The sequence below is a fragment of the Balaenoptera musculus genome, chromosome X (genome assembly GCF_009873245.2).
Source record: "Balaenoptera musculus isolate JJ_BM4_2016_0621 chromosome X, mBalMus1.pri.v3, whole genome shotgun sequence".
Taxonomy (NCBI): Eukaryota; Metazoa; Chordata; class Mammalia; order Artiodactyla; family Balaenopteridae; genus Balaenoptera; species Balaenoptera musculus.
In genome coordinates, this window is record NC_045806.1 from 24,818,059 (window position 1) to 24,841,914 (window position 23,856).

General features: G+C 34.8%; 1 protein-coding gene across 1 annotated transcript in view; it reads left to right on the forward strand.

Annotated features, from left to right (window-relative positions):
- Nucleotides 1-23,856, forward strand: part of IL1RAPL1 (interleukin 1 receptor accessory protein like 1) — a 1,287,591-nt gene that overhangs the window by 457,470 nt on the left and 806,265 nt on the right. The window lies entirely within an intron of this gene.

Genomic DNA, 23,856 nt, shown 5'->3' on the forward strand with positions numbered 1-23,856 from the left:
ATAGGAGAGGCTCTGAAATGGAATTTCTATAGCACAGGGGTCCCCAACCCCCGGTCCGTGGCCTGTTAGGACCTGGGCCACACAACAGGAGGTGAGTGGCCGGTGAGTGAGCAAAACTTCATCTGCGGCTCCCCATTGCTCGCATTACTGCCTGAACCGTCACCCCACCCCCCAGGTCCATGGAAAAATTGCCTTCCATGAAACCGATCCCTGGTGCCAAAAGGGTTGGGGACCTCTGCTGTAGGAGGTTTCACCAAACTTTAAATTCTTGATTATAATGTTATCATCAATGTGTTCATAAATAGAATGTTACTAAACAACCAACCATTAACATGACCTTCTGAAAACACAATGTTGATTTCACAATGTCACAGTCATATATATAATTTTGAATATGAGTCCTCCTATGAACCCATTGTTAGTAGTTTCTACGTGAAGTTTATTTGGAAATAATGATGTAATCATCAGCCTTTGACTTTTACTATAATATTTGGCTATTCATAATGTCCCCGTACATAAAGGGTGACTGTATAATCTTTTGTTCTAGTTCAGATATTATGCAGAAAATCCAAAATAAGATTTTTCTTACTTTTAAAAATATGAGAACATTTACAGTGAAGCTGCAGTAGTTTTTGCTGGGTTTAGCCAAGTAAAATATGTACCCAATAAACTTGTACGGAAAAGGGTTAAAGTATACTCTGATAAAAAGTTACTTTGGGGCACACTGACCATATTGCAGTTGTTACCTATCAGTCAGCTGAAACAAAATCACTGTCTGGCTTTGGGCAGCCATATACCCTAAATTGAAAATTCTGTAATCCATTTCATGGCGTAACGCTGAAGGGCTCTAGAGTCTGTGTAGGTCAAATCAGATACCCAAAGAACATGAAATTTGGGTCAGTTTGCTTTTACCTATACCTGGAATCCTGTTCTGTCATGTGTAAAAATTGGGGCAGGTGTCATGAGTCAGTACACAGCTGTAAACATAGCTGTATGATTGTCTCCCTAATGTTCTCATCATGATGTTTCTGTGTAGCTGTGGGAATAAATATCTGTCTGAATTCTCAAAGCCTCAGCACAATTGATCTGGGGCTAAATTAAACCCAAAGAGAATGTAACATGCTCTTTATCTTTACATTGTTGAATATATATATATATATATATATATATATATATATATATATATATATATTTGACAGTTATGTATTAAACTATCTATATGCACCTAGCAGTGCTAAATCCTCTATAGATATGGATGAAAATGACTCTCATATAATCACTGCTCTTGTATTTGTAGATGCTGGTATGTAATTTTCTTTGGGAAGGTTTTTGGTTTGCATTTGCTTACTTACATGGAAATCAGTTAAAAGAAATTGGAAAGTATTTAGGGGGTGGAAACATTGGGAATGATACAGATATTATTTTAAAAACTTGTATTAATTTCTATATGTACTAGTGATGCATATATTCAAATTTAACCTCCTGAAAATCCCAGGGAATAAAACTCTAAAGATCAGAAGATGCACAGTCTCTTTAACAAGTAGGGCTTCCATTTGCAAGCTTTGATAATAAAAGAGCCAGCCCTCGCATCTTGGTTGTCCAAATTGGAAACCCATTTAGCATGCACTTATAATGCGTAAGAGATCATGGTGCTCTAATAAATCCCTAAACATATTCGTGGCCAGCATCAAAGTGAGGGGCTGCCCAAGTTAAATATAGAAGCATGTACCTGGAGCGTCAGAATTTTGCTGCTTGGCATGTTTTTAGTCAGCACTCCATGTCTATGCAGTGGTGGCTAGTGTGGTGTGCTTGAAAGTTTGAGGACTTGCCTTGCCACCAATCAGCTAAGGGAACTTGGGAAGACCCCTTAAGCTCTCCCGGTACTACAACAATCTATGAGAAGAGAGACTTGGACTAAATGACTTCCAGTGTTCTTAATGTGTAACAATTTGATTAGTTTAGTACTAGGATAATAGTAAAGAAAATGATAACCCTGTCCTGTGGTGGGTGTATAGAGTATAGTGAGTGATTCAGATAAAGGTTATATACGGCAAACAGCCTAAGAATTTGTTTTCAAGAAATAATTGACAAAAATTATATGAAAGCAAAGAGTTACAGAGATAAAACCTTCCAAGGTAGTGCTTATGTCTTCAGAGAGAGAGAGACCAGACAGACTTACATTGTTGGGAAACAGGTAGCCAAGTAACTGCTTGAAAAACCACCAAAGGGAGCCTTCTTCAAAGGGATGGGCACATGGGTGAGATAATCCCTGGTTTAGCCTTTGACAGGCTTGCATCTCAGCCCTCGCTTCTGTTTGAGCTATTCTGTGCTGACTTCAGAATGGGAGCACTGAAATTGGGGCATGACTGCACATTTCATTACCGACTCTGCTCTCCCAAACCGTGGGAAAATAATACTTTTTTACAAACCTATACCTGTCAATCCAATAAAAAGGGGTATACAATAGATAATCAACTTGTCTCATTAGATTATTCATTTATAGAACAAAATCTAGGATGAAACAGTCCTTGGATGAATAGAGCTATGATTTTTATCAATGAAATAAAATGTATCTAACTGCTAAAACCGTTTAACAACCAGTGAGCTTGTTAGGCTAAGTATAACGAAAGAATCACATTTTATAAAAATGACTGGACCCACGTTCCAAAATAAAGAAATCTGCTTTGGAAAATATGCAATTAAAGACAGCAAAAGAATTGGGCTCTTATTCAGCCTAAGACTTTTAAATCAATATAATGTTACTTTAGAATATTCATACATGAGAATTTGTACTTTTGTATTAGCTTAACAAGCACCTAGGGAGTCTGAATAGTTAAGTTTATATAACTAAAGGAAGTACAGATAATGCAATCCCTATCAAACTACCAATGGCATTTTTCACAGAACTAGAACAAAAAATTTCACAATTTGTATGGAAACACAAAAGACCCCGAATAGCCAAAGCAATCTTGAGAAAGAAAAACGGAGCTGGAGGAATCAGGCTCCCGGAGTTCAGACTATACTACAAAGCTATAGTAATCAAGACAGTATGGTACTGGTACAAAAACAGAAATATGGATCAATAGAACAGGATAGAAAGCCCAGAGATAAACCCATGCACATATGGTCACTTTATTTTTGATAAAGGAGGCAAGAATATACAATGGAGAAAAGACAGCCTCTTCAATAAGTGGTGCTGGGAAAACTGGACAGCTACATGTAAAAGAATGAAATTAGAACACTCCCTAACGCCATACACAAAAATAAACTCAAAATGGATTAAAGACAATGATCCTTTGAAATATGGTTTAGGCTAAAAATTCTTTCCTTCTGAGAGTCTGGGATTTTGGTACATGCTAGATAAATGGGTGCCTATGTGACCAGCCCCCAGTAGAAACCATGGGTGCTGAGTCTCTAATGAGTTTCCTTGTAGATTTTTATATATGTTGTCCCATCTTGTTGCTGAGGGATTGTGGGCATCCTGTGTGACTCCACCAGGAGAGAACTCTTGCTGCCTTGCACCGGGATTCCCCCTGATTTTGCCCATGTGACTTTTCCCTTTGCTGACTTTGCTTTGTGTCCTTTCACTCTAATAAACTGTGAGTATGACTTTATAAAAAAAGAAAGAAATATGTATTATTATTAGTCCAATTTTACAGTTAGGGAAATTCAGGGACTGGGGAGTTAGCCTGCCCCAGGCCACACAGTTAAGTGTATGGTTGCTGTTAAAATTGGGGTATGCCTATGGAATGTGAATATGAATATTCCAGAGAAGGACCGAGAAGTGCTGATGGTTTACTTCACTCCAATATCTACAGTGGCCAAATAGAGATGTGGATAATATGCTCCATAGCTAGGATGGGTAGATGATATGGCAAACTGGAGAAGATGGATGGTAAACTGGAGAACTTAAAACCCATCCATCAGTATATGTGGTGAATGAACCCCAGCTGACTGTGGCCCTCTAGCAATGCTGTACCAATGTTATCAAATCATCCAAGTTTGTGGAGTCTCAAATCTGGATTCATAAGGGAAACCTCCAGATTAAGTATTTGGAAAATGAAACCTCCAAATTCTTAAATATTTGGAAGTTAATTAAAGATTTTTTTAAGATAAAATGTTAGGTGGGCTCCAGAGAACACATCAATCACTGAGCCCCCATGGCCTGAGAGCCATCAGTACACTGTTCCATCCTTATACAGAAGCATTTACTGACTTTCCCAAGTTTCTAGTAGTCTAAACTCTGAACAAAATACACAGTAGTTAAAAGGCACTTTCACTCAATATTAATATTCCTAATTGCTTAGTGAGTTGATTTCATTGCTAAAATATTTGTTTTAAGAATAAACATAGGAGCATGTAAAATCAGAGTTCAGCAACATATTTTTAGTTTGGTGCCTTAGCATTTATGCTCCAACATTGGGAGCATCCCTGTGTTTCCTCTGATTAACTTCTCATGAGCTATAGCTGTCTCAGTCCACATCTCTTATACCAGATTATGAAGATCACTGGAAAAAAGAAAAGTCTTATCTCAGAAGAATAAGTTATAAAGCCCTGTTAGAAACCCATATGACAACATTAAATCCTTTTATCTGGCAATCTCAAAGTAGAATTGGGCTCATATTTCTGACAGTATCAAATGCCATGAACTGTTTCAAAAAAGAATTGACACATATACTAGGTGTTTTCTTGCTTGCTGTCTTGCTTGCGTTCATCTTTGTTACTCCTTTCCTTCCTTTTGCCCTTTTGTCCCCACCCAGTTTGCTCATATTCTGTCTTTTCTGGGTTCTTAATATTATCCTTGACCTCTAATGCAATCATAACTTGATTGTTTTGGCACCAGGTACTACTTTACAACAAAAAGGATTGAAATTATGAAAACATATTGAGAAGATAAAACATGTCCTCGGTAGAGTGATGTAAATGGTGAAGAGTGTCAACACCATACCTTATGAGGAACACGTAAATAAGTTGCGAAAAAAAGAATGTACAGGAAATATGATAGCAGTTTTGAAATATTCAGGTCAGCAATGAAAATCTAGTGTTTAGCTAATTTGAAAGGTTATTCTGCCTTGGAAAGTGTGGAAGCTATGGGAGGTTGATTTTAGCTTAATAAATGAAATTATCTATCTGTAAAAATACCTAAGTAGTGTAGTGGACACCTCAAAAAATAGTTAAGAGTAGTATCAGGTTCCTGAATTGCCAGGCAGAAGTAATTGACCTCTAAATGTGTGCTCTGCCTCAAGAAGTCTAGAGAAAAACTATTAATATATAGTAATGCCATCATTTAAGATGATTTCTATGATATTACAGAGGATACCATTTACTCTAAACTAACTATAAACATCAAAACAGATTACATCGTAAATTGACTTTAATAGAAACTCAAAGTTTGTTGCTGTAAAAAGTATGAATGAATGTTACATTCTCTTGTCATATTGAGCTTATTTTCTCAATACATTGATGAACAACAAATAACTGAGCAACAAAACTGACACTAGAGAAAATTTAAGAAAACATCAAAATGTTTCCAGAACTATTCCCCTCTGCCATATATTTTCACACATTATAAGTTGAAGAGTTACATCAGATGATCTTATTTTTAAGTTCAAAAACTCTTCATAGCACTTTCTCCTTGCTTGGGTCTTCCGTAAAGCTATGAAAATACATGCACATTATGTCTGCTTTTCAACACTCTGTACCTAGTAATAGTTTGTTCAGAATATGTTGGCCTCACTGTATTAACCAATGTTTATCAAAAGGTGGCAATGGTTTTCTAGGAAAAAGATTACTCCAGGAAAAAAATTGTTTTTTTTAAATTTTAAATTATGTGGTTAATGTTCAGTTGTTTCTTTGCTTTCACTGTACAGGTCTGGATTGGCGTGTATTACCAAGTGACTGGGAAGTAAATGTTGACATTTAAGTGGTTTTTGTTGCATATTTACTTTAAGAAAACACTAGGCTATTGTAGAAAATTCTAATAATTGTCTTCAGAAGAAGCAGATCTTAAATAACTACCAGTTAACACCTAGTGCTTTGCAAATGAAATTGAAATAAATCCCCAATTATATTTAATGCAACAAAGGGTTATAGAATATCCTTACGAAGAAATAACATAGACTGCATTGTAGTCTTTGTCTGTGGCCCTGAAAATTGTAGTCGCTACTATTATTCTTTACAGATTTCACTGTGTCATGCTTCACTGTTCACCAGTTGTCAGGGAAAAATGTTTGTACCCTGGAGAAAATGAGACCAGTCTTACCTGTAAGCAAATTGATATTGATGCCTTTTGTCCTAGAAATGCACCTGCATTTTATTAATGTTCTGATTTGGATCATATTGCTTTAACTGGTTATTTTTTCCAGTTATTCTGCCTGGGGAGGGAGCAGTAAAGAGGAGAGCAGCGGGAAAAGGTAGAAACAAAACACTGCTGGATTTAGGGCCGGCAGACATAGCTTGGATCACTCGAAAGCATATTTCCATTTAAAGTTGAAATCTTTTCCTCTAGTTTCTTCACGGTCATTATTAGTTTTTCTACTTGAAAGTAGATAAATGTGAGTGTATATATACATATAAAGGGCAGCTTCTTTCTGCTTTTCTGCATTCCATGTTTTGCCCTAAGTTGTTAGTGAACTGCTGTGCTGGAAAATGAGGGGAAACCCATATGATTCAGTTTAGCATGCTCGAAACAAATGGTGTGGCTTTGTTTTCTGAGATCTTTTTCTTACTCATTTCATCCTAGGGAGATGGAAACCTTTGCATGGCTTAGGTTTTCAGGCTAGGTGTCAACAGGACTAGTCACTATGAAAGTACAACTGTAATTAAGTGGCCTGCAGGTGATCTCAACTCTACTGCATTCTGTAACATACTGGGGTGTGTATCTCAAGCTCCTTATTTTTCTTTTTTCCTCTATATCTATTTAAGCTCTTTTACTGTTCAGTAGTGCCTGTTAATCAGGGAACAAGATGGTTTGAAATATGATTTTCTTAAAGCTGGTTTGAAAGCTTAGAAGAAATAAGGGATTTGAAATCCATAAATTTTCTTAGTATTTTCTTTGCCTATGCCCCACCACCCTAGATTATTAAAAACTGCCCACCCCAAATTATACTCATAGGAAGAAAACAATTCAAGTAGGAGAAGCCCTTAAATGCTCTTTTATAAAACTCAAACTGAGAGGAAAACTTTTACATTAATTAATGAGAATTCAACCCTTTAAAAGTTTGATGACTTTTGAAACTTATGTACTTATAAAATCTGATTCCATCTCTAGGGAGAAAAAAAAGACATCTTGCTTTCATTAAAGCAAAAATGACCAAAAACGTTGACCATACATTTGCTATTAAAGATAACTATATTTAATTCAACAGAAATTGGTTTTTCACCAAGTCTAAATGACCTGCAGCATTATAGAATTGGCTGCCGTTCTCTCAGTCAGAAACCAGGCTATGGAAAGCCAGAACTTTCCTTTATATCTAGTACAAAGATTGTGCTTAGGGTTTAAATAAAATGAAAAGAATAAGCTGGAAAATTAGAATATGTTGAAGGTTGAAAGATTTGATCCTGTGACTTTTACATAACTCAGGAAGGAAATAACCCAATTCCTCTCCACTTTCAGTGGAAAAGCAAGTCAAAACCATAGAGGCTGAGAACTTTCTCTACAAGGATTTTCAAAGATTTATATAAAGATGTTGGGGAAATTCACAGAGACCTGGATAATGTTGGAAAATCTTATGTTTTGAAGGCAGGACAGAGCTGCCTGATACAACAATGCCATCTATCGGCTTCCAAGGAATGGCACTGACCATAGCTTGTTTTGACTGTCTGAAAAGGGGAGAGTTGAGTAGTTTGGAACTTGTGAATAGAAGCTCATTAAAAGAACAGGTGCCATTTCTCATGTGCTTTGCTTTTGAATGAGAAATTATATGTGATGTGTATACTCCACACATAAAAACATAACGCATATGAATATGTTCACACATCATCAACAACCCTCTCTTTCATGCTAGATGATGAGTTTTTCTTATCATTATATTTTTACAGTAGTTGGGTTTTGTCTACCTACGGACTAGCAGGTGTCATACGGAGGATTCAGTTTTATCTTAACCGACAGCACTCTCCTTTTTTCAGTGTGTTACTCATGTCTTAGCCTCCCACCCCTCCCAACTCCAGTAGTTACTGTGATTTGTAGGCAGACTTAGTACAGAAAAAGCATAGAGGACAGAGCCTTCTCTCGCTTGAGCTGGATCAGTTCTACATCCAGATATTATAATCCAGCGTGTAAAAGAGAAATTTTGGCTCCTTTGAGGAACGAATAAAACATTTGATTGTGGCTGTTTTAGTTTCTTTGCCTTTAAAGTTCATTAAAAGTCATGTCCTATAAAATCAGTTGTAAAAATATGTGATCATTTTGAAAGATAGCATCTTGATTATAAAATAAACACATGCCTGATATTTACATTATTCAGAAATACACAGGGAGTATGCATATTATTTCAAATAATATTAATATTAAGGGGCTCAGAAGTGCAATAACCTAAAAACACTGAAGATATCAAAATAGTCCACCTAAAATGGAGCTAGAAGTTAACGAAGTAATTAATTCTCAATATTTTTTGTTCTTGAAGAATATTGAGAAAGTGCAAAAGAATAAGGACCTTGACATGCGGTAAATTAGGATGTGTTTTTCCTGGATTTCCTCAATGATGGTGAAAATATATATAACAAAATAATTGATGCAAGGAATTCTTATGTTATATTTAATTTTATGGTGGTAGTTGTATATGCATAATAAAGTTTTTGATCAATTGTAAATAGAAAAATCTGCACTAAAAAAGTAACATTTTTATTTAAATAATTCCCTTCCCCTCATTTTCATCAATTTGATCACTTGCTTTAGCTCTTGGGGGTTCTAGTTAGCACTTCAACTGACTCCTACTGATTAGTAATTTGGCTAATTGATTGTCAAATTGTAATTATTGCTATGCAACATAAGTGTTTACTTTAGGGTAGTATAGACTAAGTCTTTCTCATTTAAAACATTTACACTAATAAGACTCTATTCAAACAAACATTTATTTGCATACTGTGGCTCATTTGAAAGAAAAATTGAGTTATAAAATAGGAACCTATTGTACTGTTGCCATCGCCTGAGTAAAAATACAAAATAGCACATTGTTTCCCAAACTTGAGTGCTATAAATCCCAGCTTGTCTATGTTGGCCGTGTTGATTACTATCTGTGCTTTACATACTTAATATCTTTCCTTAAACTGACTCTCATTTTTTTACTAAAAAATATTTTTAAAGGAAAGTTTATAATACTTCTATAAATGAAAAACTAGAATTTCCATAAATAGTAGGTTATCACTTTTAAAAATGGGGAAAAGTCATAATATTGCTGTGTTAATTAATATAATAAGTAAACCATTATTACATCTAATTGATTTGCCAAAAATGAAATAACTTTTTCAGGGAGAAAAATTGAACACTTTTTCATCAGTCAGCAATAATGGCATATCTGGCTTAATTCATGATAAAGTAAGGTTCTTGGCATCAACAGGATGTTTCTATCTTTTAGTTCTAATGTTAACTAGTAGTGAGAATCACAACTTGCATATGTAAGTTCTAGGGAAGGGTAAACATCATTTAATTAGTTTTTCTGATAGTGTTGGACACTGAGATCAATCCTAAGCATGTTGTAAGTGACTTTGGTTCAACAAACCTTGTGTTTTGCATTAAGAATCCATTTGAAGAGCAGGTCAATTGTACTTGAAAAACAAAACAAAACAAACAAACAAAAAGAAGCCGTTTGAAGAGCATCTCCTCTTCCTCAGAAAGAATCTGGATTAACCACTGATTGCTGCCATGTTGCTTAGAAAATACTTACAAAAATTGATATCAAATCGTTTAACCATCTCTTCATACTGTACAGAATATTTTCAGTAGAGTCTTCGGATGATTCCATAATGAGGTCAGTCAGGTAACCCTGGCTATCAATAATTGTTGGTGGATTGAATATATGAATATTAAGAAGACATGTTCTCAGTATGCTGGCTGAGATAATGCAGAATGATCACCTTCTAGAAGGGAAGATTTATTATGTGTCAGGCACTACGCTAAATGTTTCACATTAGTTATCTCATTTAACCTCACTGCAGCCTTCCTATGTGGGTACTATTATTACTCCCATTTTGTAGCTGAACAAGCTGAGGGTCAGACAATTTGACTGAAGTCTCTTAGCTAAACTCGCTGCCTTGGTGGCCAATGACAAGGTATTGCATGCTACAGCTCTGTCTTTGTGCCCAAAGGACCTGGTCTCTGGCTCCAGACTTGGCCTATGGGTTTTCCCCAGGAACCAGGATGCAGGCCAGCCCAGTCCTGAGGGATCATTCCCAAGTATCCACCCAACCTTTCCCGCCCACCCCTTCCCTAGATACCCAGTGACAGAGAGTCTGATCAAGGATGTGTGTGATTAGGATTAGCCAGGGAAAGAAATAATGACAATCTTTCTCTAATTCTTGCTTGATGTCTGTTCCACTTGGTGCAGTCTTCCCCTTCACCCAGCCCTCAGAGCCTAAGTACCTACACTTTAGTCCGGATAACTTTGAAAATTATTTCTTGTACCGTGAGTGTACATACCCATTTCAGGGACACTGACCAATAAAACCAGTTCCAAATTTATAAGTCTTCTGGGAAATGTTTGAATTCCTTAAAAATATAGCTATTTAAAAAATATATATATATAGCTATTTTATATATTTTTGTGTATATATGACCATTTAAAAATATGATAGCAATGCGTCCTCTGAAAATGTTAAAATATGTAATACATTTCTGAAAATTACAGTGAACGCCTATCCATTCACTGTGGCGTTATGGTTACTTGGGTGGTTTCTTAGCTGTAACTTAGTTAACAACTTCTTGGTTTTCTTTTACATTTCTAGATTTTTTTTGTTCTACTTAAGAGAAATGCCTGTTTTTTGAGAAATTTTAGAAAATAACTTAAGATATCTTTCTTTCTTCGCATTGATTTTTAATTTTGGTTAAACGAGAACTCCATTTCTTTTTCATGGCTTTTGCTTTAAGGGAGCAATTTTCTTTATCTTAGTTGAGAATTTTATATTCATTCCTCTTAAAAATCCTTATTTCTTATGGGTCATGTTATCTTTTTTTTAATTTATAGTAGAGACAGAGTATTTTTGCTTCCCCAAGAAGGTATGGAAATTGTATATTTCAACAACATATGATGCTATTTTCCATGCAAATGATGTAAATGTTTTCTTTTATTTCTTTGCTCTCACAGACTTGTTTATCTTTTCTCTCCCCCTAAATTTTAGGAGGATTCTGGTTCTCCCTTTTTGCTAGGTTGCTCTTGTTAACAGCTAGAGTCACAGTAAAGAAGGCTATTCTCACCATATCAGTCACTTGATGGTAGTCTTTGCAAATCCAGAGGCCCTCTCTTTGTAGTTTTGCATTGATGCAACTCAGTGGTTTTCAAAACTGGCTGAATAAATGAATCATTAAAAGGGTTACCATTTTAAAGACAGCAGATGTTCAAGCCCCACCTCAGCCATAGTCTACAAGATATTCCCAATGTTTCATGGTTGAGAACTTCCTGATTCAACCAACCCCAGCCCACATTATATCATAAGTACCTGGCACACAGGAGGCTTGATAAATATATATGTTTTAAATGAATAGAATTCTGGCAAGATTTACTCATGTAAAGGATGGGTAAGAAGCATGTAGAACATTGTTATTTGGTGACCCTAATCTTTTGTACAGAAATGAATTATATAATGCTCACAGTTTTCTCAAAGAATAATGATCCCCTTGCAAAACAATTGATTTTATGCTATGAGCTTTTAGGTGTAATTTGAAGTCATGGCAATACTGCATTTGCCATATCTTTTAGTATCTTTGGAGAAGGCTGCCTGGAGATAAGAACTTAAGTGGAGTGTTTTGTATTTTCGCCAGTACCTTGAGAGCAGTTTTTATTTTGTTTTTAATGGCAATAAAAATTAAATCCAAAAATCCTAGACATAGCTGATAAAAGTTTGGTGGTTTATTTGGCAAGTGAATGCCTCAAGCACTTCATTTGTACCACTTTGAAATGGGATTGATTGATTAAGAAATGCAGACTTTAATTCTCTTACATTTAAAGAGGTATCAGTGCTCTTTGAATGTTTAATTCCCCTTGGTAATCACCATGAATGTTTTTAGGATTTACTTGAAATACATTTGTCTGTTTGAAACTAGAATGCCAGACACTGCTTATTAATATACTCTTCAGTGCAGTACTATACAAATACACAGTCCTGTGATTGCTTTATCTAATTGTCCCCTGGTAAGGGATTTTTTTTTAAGTTGGAAAAAAAAAACCAGAAAAAGTTTAATGAAACACCATCAAATATGGCCTTTTTTTTTTTTACAATCCAACTGTTCATATAAGTCTTCTGCCTAAAGGGGCATATTGGTATAGCCAAGATAGCTGTAAAATTAGTCTATGTGTATTAATGTCAATATTATTTCATTATAGACATGCCTACCCATAAAGAATCTAATTTTTGTATGATTTTTTTTTCAAATACTGGCCAATCCCTGAAGGAAAATACCTATAATGTGAGGACAGTTGCCAATTATAAAAATCATTGTTTAGATGGAAACCGAGAGTATTTACCCACTGTGGTCATTACTTGTGCTTGCACAATGACATTTGATCAAGTTGTTTCTTAATAATTTATTCAGATGCTAATATTCAATTTAAAATATTCCTTACCTGAAAGTTAACACGTCCTTGAAGTAAATGATTTGAACAAGAAAAACATGTAAGAAATGTGTGCATATACATATATTTAGAGAGTAAATACATATGTAATATAATATATAGTAGTGTAATATATATTGCAATAAAATATATTAAGATTTTTCAAGGTGTTAGGGTGTTAGGTTTTAGGCCTTTACACATGCTGAAGGGTAAGATATTTCACTGTTTAACTTCAAAAGCATACACTTTGGTTATGTCACAATTGTTTGAGATTATTCAAAGATCATGCAGAAAAGCATACCATGGTGAGAATGATTCAACTCTAATATTTGTTATGCAAAAAAATAAAGGAAGGGAAAGGACAGATAGGGCATATCATTCCATGCCATGATTTCCATGTCAAAAGGGATCAGTGCAACATAAATATGAAACAACTAATTTAAGCTATGAACTTAGTCAATAAGCTCATCTTTAAGTATAACTTTGATATGTTAATTTATTCAGTTGGAGTATCAGTAATATACTTTATAACTTCTCCCTAAGACTGAGAAAATATTGGAACACCCACCCACACTTTGACTCTTCTTCCAGTAATTGTCATCAGTGTGTCCTAGGAAGCAGAAGAGGAATAGATAATCAACCAGGTAATCGTGCCTTGCCTGCCAAAGTTTGTGTTTTTCTTGCTTTTGTTGTTTTCACATCCACTTTGAGTGTTCTTTCATAAGGTATCATAAACCCATAGGAGTATTAGATGGATTCTTAGAACTAAAAGGAAAGTTCTCATTCTTACAGTCTAGTAAATGTAGACACACTTAAATGTCTTAAATACACGCATAAGACAAAGTCTCTTTGCCAAAAGTGCAGAGCGAGTACTGAAGTTTTCCCACTTGGGAACAAGAGGAAAAATCTATTGTTAAGACCATTTGTTCATGCTCCCAAGGGGTTCAAGGAGTTCAGCTTTCAGCTTTTTATGCATTTCTGTCCAACATATATGAATTAGTGATTTCAGTGGTTAAGACTAGTCATCTCCATTTCTTCCTTGCTTGTCTATGTTTTATTGGTTATTTAGGTCCAGAACTTTCCCATCTACATTGAAAATCATTTGATTGGAGCTAAGCATCCTATCCCACAACACTCAGAAGCTGATTTCAGCAATTACTGTACAGCTTGACACACACACATTTCAGCTCATCTCTCACATGGGTGTTGTACAAATTGAATGGCTGTTGAACTTATGACTTGTGGAAAAGTGTCAGCAAAAGCAGTTTCACCAAAAGACTAGATATGTAGCAGTTTTTTTCCACCATTTTCATTATTTTTAAAAATTTCTACTGATAATGTACCATCTCTTACATGAAATTGCCTTTGAACTGATCAGATGGGATGGACTTAATTATGTCCTTAAACCATCTCAAACCTGATCATAGGCACAGCAAACCTGCTGGAGATGAATAGCCTAGATTTAAATGACCTGGCTGCCTTCTAAATTCTTCTTTTGGTCGTGGGCAGAGTTGATAGGCTCTTGCTCTGGGATATAACTATGTATGGATTTATACAAGTTTGTCAAATGAAAGTTGAAACCTCTATATCCACTTTACTAGAAAGGACACCAATTTTCTGGTTAATTATAGTCTGTTAGAAAAGTTTGAAAGATCTAATGAAACCTCACGATTGTCCAACTAGTACTTAATGAGGAGAATGAGGAGCTTATCATCTATGGATGAACTCAAGCCTACAGTTCTTTCATCTTTCTCTTCTTTCTGTTTCCCCTATGTTATCTTTTCTTTTTCTCGTAAACCTCTGCTCTATTCCCTTTGAATCCAGCTACACTTCCACATTCCCCACCACCACAACCTCTCTTTTCCTGCTCTTCTCTTTTTCTTGTCTTGCATCTTCCAATTACTCCCAGTGTCCCCTACATTTTCGTGTTGTTGTAGTTTAAACCTGTATTCTCCCTGGTTATCCTGTTTACCTTTGGCATGAATTCATCAGTTTTAAATTATTGTAATGTGTCATCATTTAAAGCTTTCATTACCAAGTTTCATATTGGAGACTTACTACTCAAAGTATGATCCATGAACCAGCAGCTTGGACATGCTAGAAATGCCAAACTTCAGGCCCCTCCCCAGACCTTGAATCAGAATCTCCCGTTCAACAAGATCCCCATGTCATTGGAATGTACCTGAAAGTGTGAGAAGCACTGCATTAGAATACATTTTCTATATAGTAAAGTAGCATTTAAAGAAAGGGTTTACAAAACAGTGTTAGTTATTTGTAATTTAACGGGGAAAAATGCTGAAAGAGTATAGTCTTTTTTCTTGTTTTGCGATGAAAGCTTTGTAAGGACAGAGATATTCTCCTTAAGTATTTAACAATGTTCTTAAAACTTCAAAATGCTATGGTTTTAGCTGTTATTCTGGGAAGATTTTTAATCAGTAAGTATTGAAAACATTAAGATTTGTCGTATGTATGTAAACTAAGGGCCCAGGTAAAAATGAAGATTCAGGTATATCCTTCAAAATCTGCAGACCATAAATTTTATTATGTTTATGTTTGGGTCATATAACAATATGTTTGAGTATTAATAATTATTATTATAGTTAGTGATTGTGGAAAGTTTATAATTTGACAAGCAGTGTGCAAAACACTTTATGGAAATTAGCTTATTTAGTGCTTACAACAACATTACTAGCTAGCAAAGCTATAATTCTCATTTTCAGATGAGGAGACTGAAGCCAAGTTTCATAGGCTTATCAGTGGCAGAGCAGGGATTTAAAGCCAAGTCCATCTGATGTTAGAACTTACGTTTGTAAGCTTCATGTTATACTGCCTTCCTTAGTGTATAATGTACAGTTAGGTTCATTAGTTGAAGTAGCAATAAAAAAACCCTTATATCATAGTAGCAAATTCTCATCTGGGAGTTTGAAATTGACATGTACACACTGCTATATTGAAAATAGATAACCAACGAGGACCTGCTGTATAGCACAGGGAACTATGCTCAATACTCTAATAACCTAAATGGGAAAAGAATCTGAAAAAGAATAGATACATGTTTATGTATAACTGAACCGCTTTGCTGTACACCTGAAACTAACACAACATTGTTAATCAACTATATTCCTATAAAATAAAAATTTAAAAATTAGACATCTGTAAAGTTTTTACAATGAAAAGTTGGTATTCTTTCAATAATCATGGTGGAATCAGTAATTTCCCTTTTAGTCTTTTCACATTAAACTAAATTAACTTCTAAAATCCTCAAAACATTTCACTCATGTATTGCTATTTATTAATATATTTTAAAATAACTTTGTAATTATTTATGTATTAGTTTTTCTCCCTCCTAGTATAACATGGTAGTTAGACACTTACTTCTGGAGTTCAGTTCACTGGGTTCTCATCTGGGTTTCAATGATTACAAGATATGTGACCTCATGCATATTAGTCTTCTCTACTTCAGTGATCTCGTCTTTAAAATGGGGGTATAAAAGAGCATCTATCTCACAGTTTTGCTTTGAGGATTATTTTGGATAATTTATGTAAATTGCTTAACATATTGCTGTACGTAAATTAAGCACTCATATCTATTAATATTATTAGATATTCATGTCTTGAGAATAGAGATTTTATCATATACATCCTTGTATATACCAGTTCTGGTATATGATGGGTAATTTGGGGGATGGGTTCAGCTGTAAGTATCAGAAAACCTATCAGTAGCTTAAACAGATAAAGATACATTCTCATATAAAAAGAAATCCGGAAGCATGCATTTGAGTACTGATATGCCACTAAGAATTCAAGTTTTTTCCATCTTTCTGTATCACCATTTTTTAGTTTGTGTGTTTTATCCTCATGTTCACAGAATTGCTACTGTAAGCCAGATATTGTGTTCACATTCCAGAAAGATTGGAGGGAAAAGGGCAAAAGAAGAAATGAAAAGGCTGGGTGAAGAATGCTTGCTGAATCTATCCATGCTAAAATCTTTCCTTATATTCCTGTCACAGGATTTCTGCTTGCACCTTCTTGGCAAGAAATGAGATATCTAGCTACATTTAGCTGCAAGTGAGTCTAGGAAGGTAAATATTTTAGCTTTCTAGCCCCTATATAAAGGAAAACAATGGAGAAGAGCGTCCTGAATGCCTTCAGGGTAACTGATCCAAAAGATCTACTATAGTACTCATTGGTCATTCAATGAACCAAAGAAAAAAGTCAACATGTAACCCTTTAAATAGAATGCATCGAGCCTTTTTATATAAAATGAAATCCATATATATATTTAAATATGGTGATTCCCTTTATCCAGTATTTTGCCACTAAAGTGTTAAGGAATGAAACTTTGCACAGATAATTTATTTTGGCAGCATTGTCATGGTGACAGGAAAAAAAAATTGTCCCTAGAGCAGTCCCTGAAAAAAACTGCTCTTAGCAAATACTCAGAGGTGTTTTTGCTGCTGCAGATAATCATAGGAGTTGCCAAAAATTAAAATGTGCAAAGGATAAATACAAATCTTTCCCCTTCTTTGCAATGTTGGAGAGATCTTGATTCCTTTTTAACCTCCATAGTCTTGTTGTCACGTTTTGTAGCTTCTTTCTTTGTAGAGTCTCTGTGACAGCTCAGTTATCACAGTTTCCATCTCTGTAAGCACCCAAACTTTTGTCAATTGTGGGTGGGTGATTTCAGGAAATTGTTACCCAACCTCTTTGTCTTTAACCAGTCCTCCTTGAACTCATCCTTTGATAACGCTGCCATATGCTTTCCACCCCAGCCTGTTATCTTCCATGGATTTTTGTTTTGTTGTGTTTTTAATCTTGAAAGTGCTCCACAAGCTATACCCAATGCAGGGTGATCTAACTATTCTTCCCCTTTCCATACCCTAGTAGCCTCACATTCATGAAGACCCTCTCCTTTCTATCTCCACAAAAAAGTATTCCTCGTTCTACTTTTAAAGAGATACTCTTGACCTATATTGTTTCATTAATGCAAGATGACCTGAACTAAACTGACTCCACTTTAAATTTTTCTATTCATTCTTTTCTCCTTGTCAACATGTCTTTCTTGATTCGTTGATTTATTCACTGATTAACTAGCAAATACTTTTGGAGCATTGTGTGTGCCAGACCTTTTGCTAAACATAATATTTATGGAAATAAAGAATTTAGGCTGTGTTCTCAAGGAGATTACAATCTATTGGGGAAGAATGATTTTATACTACTATTAGGATAGCCTCTAATTTTTTGAAGTCTTGAGCTGTAGTTGATCAAGTCCCTCACTCTCCCCTTCTATCTCCCCCACAAATACACATACACATACACACACACACACACACACACACACTGAAATGAAAGTTTCTTAAAGTAAAGAGGGATTCATTCTACTTCTTTCTTTTTGAATTACATCCTCAACCACATGTATACAATAGGATTCTAATAAAAATTAGGTTTTCTAAAATATTCTGGGAAATACCTGAAAAAATTAGGATGGAGTGAGGTAAGGATAAATATTTTCTTGACTTGTGAGAAGATAACATAAGAAAATATCATATAATGTGATTCAATGAAGATTCATGGAAAAAATATATTATTAAAATTTGGAAATTAAAAATAATGGACATTAAGAATCTTTCCCCCTTTGTATGTATGTAGTGTGGTACTGTTATGCTACTTGGTAGCAGACTAGAAATTTGAGCATAATCTAACTAGAGAGAAAAGATGGTTAATCCTAGTTCTGTGTTTTTCCAGTATACCATGTTTTTCAAAATCTCTCAAAAAATGTAAATAAGTAATAATTGATTTTTTTCTATTTCTCCAGAATTTTATTATTCTATATTTTCTTGTTTCTCTTGCAACATCTTATCTTTGGTTTTTTTGTTTGAAACACATATTTGCACTGCCCAGTTATTATGCCTACATTGTTTTTCGCTCACTGAAGGGTATTAGGTACCATAAGAAAGATATAACTCAGTATCTCAGTTCATGGTCAAACACACATAAAGAATACCTCCTTTTGTTACCAAACCGAACTCGAGTTCTCTAGCCTGATGCACAGCAAAGCCAATCTACTGACACTGAGTTGTGGTGAAGGAAAGTACAATGTTTATTTGCAGGCCACCAATCAAGGAGAATAGGCAGCTCATGCTCAAAAGACATAACTGCCAAATGACTTTTAAGCAAGGGTTTTTAAAGACAGTGTTAGGGGAGAGGGTCTTAGGATGCATGATCAGCTTGTGGATCTTCTTCTGATTGGTCGGTGGTGAGGTAACAGGGTAATGTTTTGGGACTATCAATCATCAACCTTCTGGTTCCAACCAGTCTGGGGTCTACTGCTTGTGGTCAGCATGGAGTCACCATCCTCCATTGGGTGGGGGTCTTAGTTCCTGCAGAACAATGCAAAGATATGCATCAGATTGTTATGTATATCCCTTGAGGAGGAACTAGGAGTCCTGTGACTCTGTTGTTCTGATCATTAACTGCTTGAGTCTGTTCTCTGGAACTCAGGGAAGGCCTAGGAGGCTAAAGCCTTTTTTCTACAAACAAGAAATGGGGGATATGGGGAGCTTTTGTACTCGGGAAGGTCCCACAGGTTCCTGCTTGGTTTCAATCCATCCTTTGATACTCCTTAACCCCAAGGGGAACAGGGGCAGGACAAGAAAGGGAATAAATTTTGGATAGAAAGATTAATCATAAACTCAGCAGGGGAACTCAATTTTAGGGGGACCCAGTTTCACTTTTACACCCTTGGATGAAAACTGAATGCTCATGATGTATTCTTTTACATGAACATCTAATTATTCAAGTTAAACTCTAAATGAATTTTTTTCATCTATTTAAGAGTAAGTTCGTTTTTTCTTCCATAGTCAGGTAATCTTTTTCAGTGATCTGTAATGTCTCCCAAGAAGTTAGAATCTTAGCGAGTGTTTGAATCTTAAATTATTGTTTGTTCTGTCTTGGCTCAAAGATCCCACTCTTTGGAATTACAAAACCCTTTCTCTTATTGCTGAAAGCATTTAATGTATGCAAACTTATATTTGGCTTGAAAGCATTTTTAAAAATAAACTTTTCAAATTGGAATGTTCTTACTGAATTCAAGCTTTTATGATGCTGTTTGATTTGGCATATGTTCCTTGTGATATCTGCATTGAAAACACTTTGCATTTGAGAGACTTTCCCTGCCTTATTGGGACATTTCAACTCAATTTATAGTTATCAGTAGGAAAAGAAAGAAAACATTTCCATCCAAAAGAGGTTTCAGTAGGATTTAGCAGTAGGTACTTTAAAAAGAACAACAGCATCAACCTTGAACCTTTGCCTACTTTTTTAAAAGAACGCAACATTACAAAATTCTCTCTTCCTTTTTTAAGGATCCACAGAAGGAGGGTTCTTCCTAGTCTCTTTGAAAATCTAGTAGTCTTCTTCAAGAAACTTTTCTTTCCATCTTACCTGATCCACTTACAGTCAGAATAAGACTAAATTTATTACACAGTGTTAATTTTAATGCTACAGTGTCGGCCATTGGTTGACTGCTTGGATCCTTCACAGAGAATGTGAATCTATCAGGATGCATTTGGCTTCACATAATAATCAATTCTTAGAGGTTTAGACCATGAGGATGGTTACTATTTACTTATAAGGAGCTTGAGGGTAGATGTTTCCATGGTTAGAAACACATATTATGGTTAGACGGCTCCATGATTCTTCACAAATGGAAGATATCTGGAAAATTAGCATGTAACTTGATCTTACCAAGACCCTAGAAACTCCCTTTTTGCTCTGTTATAGTCCTTAACCTTCAAAGGCCACCACTGTTCAGACTTCTGACAACAGGTTATTTTTCTCAATTTTGTACCTTTTATAAATGGTATCATATACGATGTACTCCTTTGTGTCTGACTTCTCTTGTTCAGCATTATGCTTGTGAGATTTACCCCGTGTTGTTGCATGTAACAGAAGATTGTAGTCATTACTGTGTAATGTTACAGAGTGGGAAATACGCTGTAATTTATATGAACTCTATTGTTTTAGTAGTTTCCAGTTTATAGATATTATTAATAATACTATATCAGCATTCAATATATGAGCATTTAATATGTCTTTAGGTAAACGGAGGACCACAATTCTATTTGATATCTATGTAAGAGAGGAATTACCTAGTTATAAGGCATACGTATATTGAGCTTCAGTAAATACTGACATCCAGTTTTCCAGAGCAAGACATCTTTTTCCTCATTCTGAGGATCATATTTTAAATATTGTAAATATATTTTCCAATCATCAGGGGGAAAATATAAACTGAAGCATGTGGGCAATGAATTGCATTTAATTGGAAATGAAGATGTGAAAACTAAGCGGGGGGAGAGTATATTTATATTACTTCACAAAAGAACATATTCAAAAAAGCAAACAACTATACCTTGGCTGTATTAGAGAGTTAAAAAGGATAAAGCCAGGTTTTTGAAAAGTGGCCTAGTTTTCTTTTTCCTCCCTTTTAAAGAATCTTATAGGTCATTGAGGGGAAAATAAATACTTGTCATTTCAGAAAGCATACCTGTTCTTTTTTTTTTGGTAGAAAATAAAATCCACCTATAAAACATGAAAATTAAACTTGGAGCAGATCACAGGAGATAACTCTAGCCACCAAAACACTGTTGTTTTCTTCTTTTCTAAATTATTAACTTAAAATATTTGTAGCTATATTCAAGTTTCCTATATTTCAGTTTTTAATAATATTCAATTGTTTCAGGATATCTGATCTTGATACAAGGTTTTGATGTAATTTTTAGTAGATTTTGTATAAACTAATTCTGTGTTGTGTGTAGAGGATCAGAGTTCCCTGTGCTATACAGCAGGTCCTCATTGGTTATCTATTTTCAATATAGCAGTGTGTACATGTCAATCTCAAACTCCCAGATGAGAATTTGCTACTATGATATGTTTTTTTTTATTGCTACTTCAACTAATGAACCTAACTGTACATTATACACTAAGGAAGACAGTATAAAATGAAACTTACAAACATAAGCTCTAACATCAGATGGACTTGGCTTTAAATCCCTGCTGTGCCACTGATAAGCCTATGAAACTTGGCTTCAGTCTCCTCATCTGAAAATGAGAATTATAGCTTTGCTAGCTAGTAATGTTGTTGTAAGCACTAAACAAGCTAACTTCCATAAAGTGTTTTGCACGCTGCTTGTCAAATTGTAAGCTTTCCATAATCACTAACTATAACAATAATTATTAATACACATATTGTTATATGATCCAAACATAAACATAATAAAATATATGGTCTGCAGACTTTGAAGGACATAACTGAATCTTCATTTTTACCTGGGCCCTTAGTTTGTATGCATATGACAAATCTTAATGCTTTCAATACTTACTGATTAAAAATCTTCCTAGAATAACAGCTAATACCATAGTATTTAAAAGTTTTAAGAATATTATTAAATACTTAAATTGATTTAGCTAAAATTTTTCAAAAACGAATCTTAGTTCAATGGTATTCTTTTAGTTTATTTCTCACTGTCAAAAAGTCTCCTTCCATGTCATTTTAAGTGAGAAAGTCAAATGGTATTTTGAAACATTGGCTTGAAGAAAACTGTAGTTCAGTTTGCTTTGATGAGAAGGAGGAATAATTTCCAATATTAGATTAGACTGAAAAGAAATATAGAAGAGAGTTTTACTGGAAGATCTTTGCCTTTTATCCTTTTAAGGTTTCATGGAACTATTATAAAACTATTCCGTTTTGTTTAAGATGTTCCTTTAAGCAACTTTCTAAACCTCAAGGCGTTTGTCTTAGGCTTTGTACTCTGGGGCTGTATTGTCAGAAGTCTTTGTTTAAAAAAGCCTTTAGTAAAATTCTTTAAATTTGAATTTAGGCCCCAACAACAACAAAGTACTTAATATTGCTGCCTTTCTTTATGTAATGATCAACCCCGCTTACGCTCTCCTTTATGTTGGTGAGCCATTTTCTTGAATCCTTTTCTAAAATGAGGTTAAAGAATAATGTGACATAAATCTTATATATATGCTCTGATTTTTAAAGAGTCTTCATTTTTACTTTTGTTGGTCTGGAAGTTAATGATTCTACCTCATGTGGTTCTATTTGGTTGTAATCCTATATTCAACATTGTACTGAAGTCTGTTAAACATTGATAAGCCGGTTTTTATGCAGCAGGTCCTCAGAGAGCATTGCACTAAAATGCTGTAAAGACTGGATTAGGTTTAGGTATTTTAAGGTGGTTTTGAGACATTTTCCTAGTGTCTGTTCTTCCAAAGGTGCCAAATCAACTTGGCCTTGATTTAATATTGCTAAAATTGTAATGCTGAGCTGACTTGGAGCTTCGCATACTTCCGAACGAGTTTTTCTAGCGGTGATTTAACAAATATTTCTACTTTTTTTTTAACTACTGCGGAATGCAATGCACACATGGGACATTATTGTGTAGTTGCTGTGAGACACCCGAGTTCTTTGCCAAAATCTTAAGTTCCTTTCATTGCTATTCTAGTTATACCTTCTTCTGTTATCTCTTGCCAGGATTCTAACAGCCTCATTTGATACTGTTTTTATTTAGTAAGGAGAGTTCTATTGTGTTTAATTTCTTCTGAGTTGTACAGAATTAAAATCAGCCTGCATTCCAGAGATAACCACTCTTAACATTTGGGAGTATATCTTTCGCATATATGCTTTCTATACATAGACATATTTTGAAAATTAAAATGGTATCGTGCTTTACAGGTTGTTTTATAACTCACTTTAAAACAATATTTTTGTTACATAATATTTTATACACAGAAAGTAATATATATTCATGTGTAAGATATGAAAATAAAATAAACACACCCCATAACCACCACCTGACTTTGCAGAATAGTACTGATGCTTTGAAGTCCCATGTATCCCTGTGAAATATTAATCCTTTCTCTCTCTTGCAAGGATAACTGCTCTTCTTAATGATGTATTGATCATCCTCTTAATTTTAAAAAAGTTTCAGTATATATACACACATATATAAAATATATACACACATACATGTACACTGAGTAGTTTTTGTGTGTTTTTCAACTGTATATAAATGTTATAATGCAT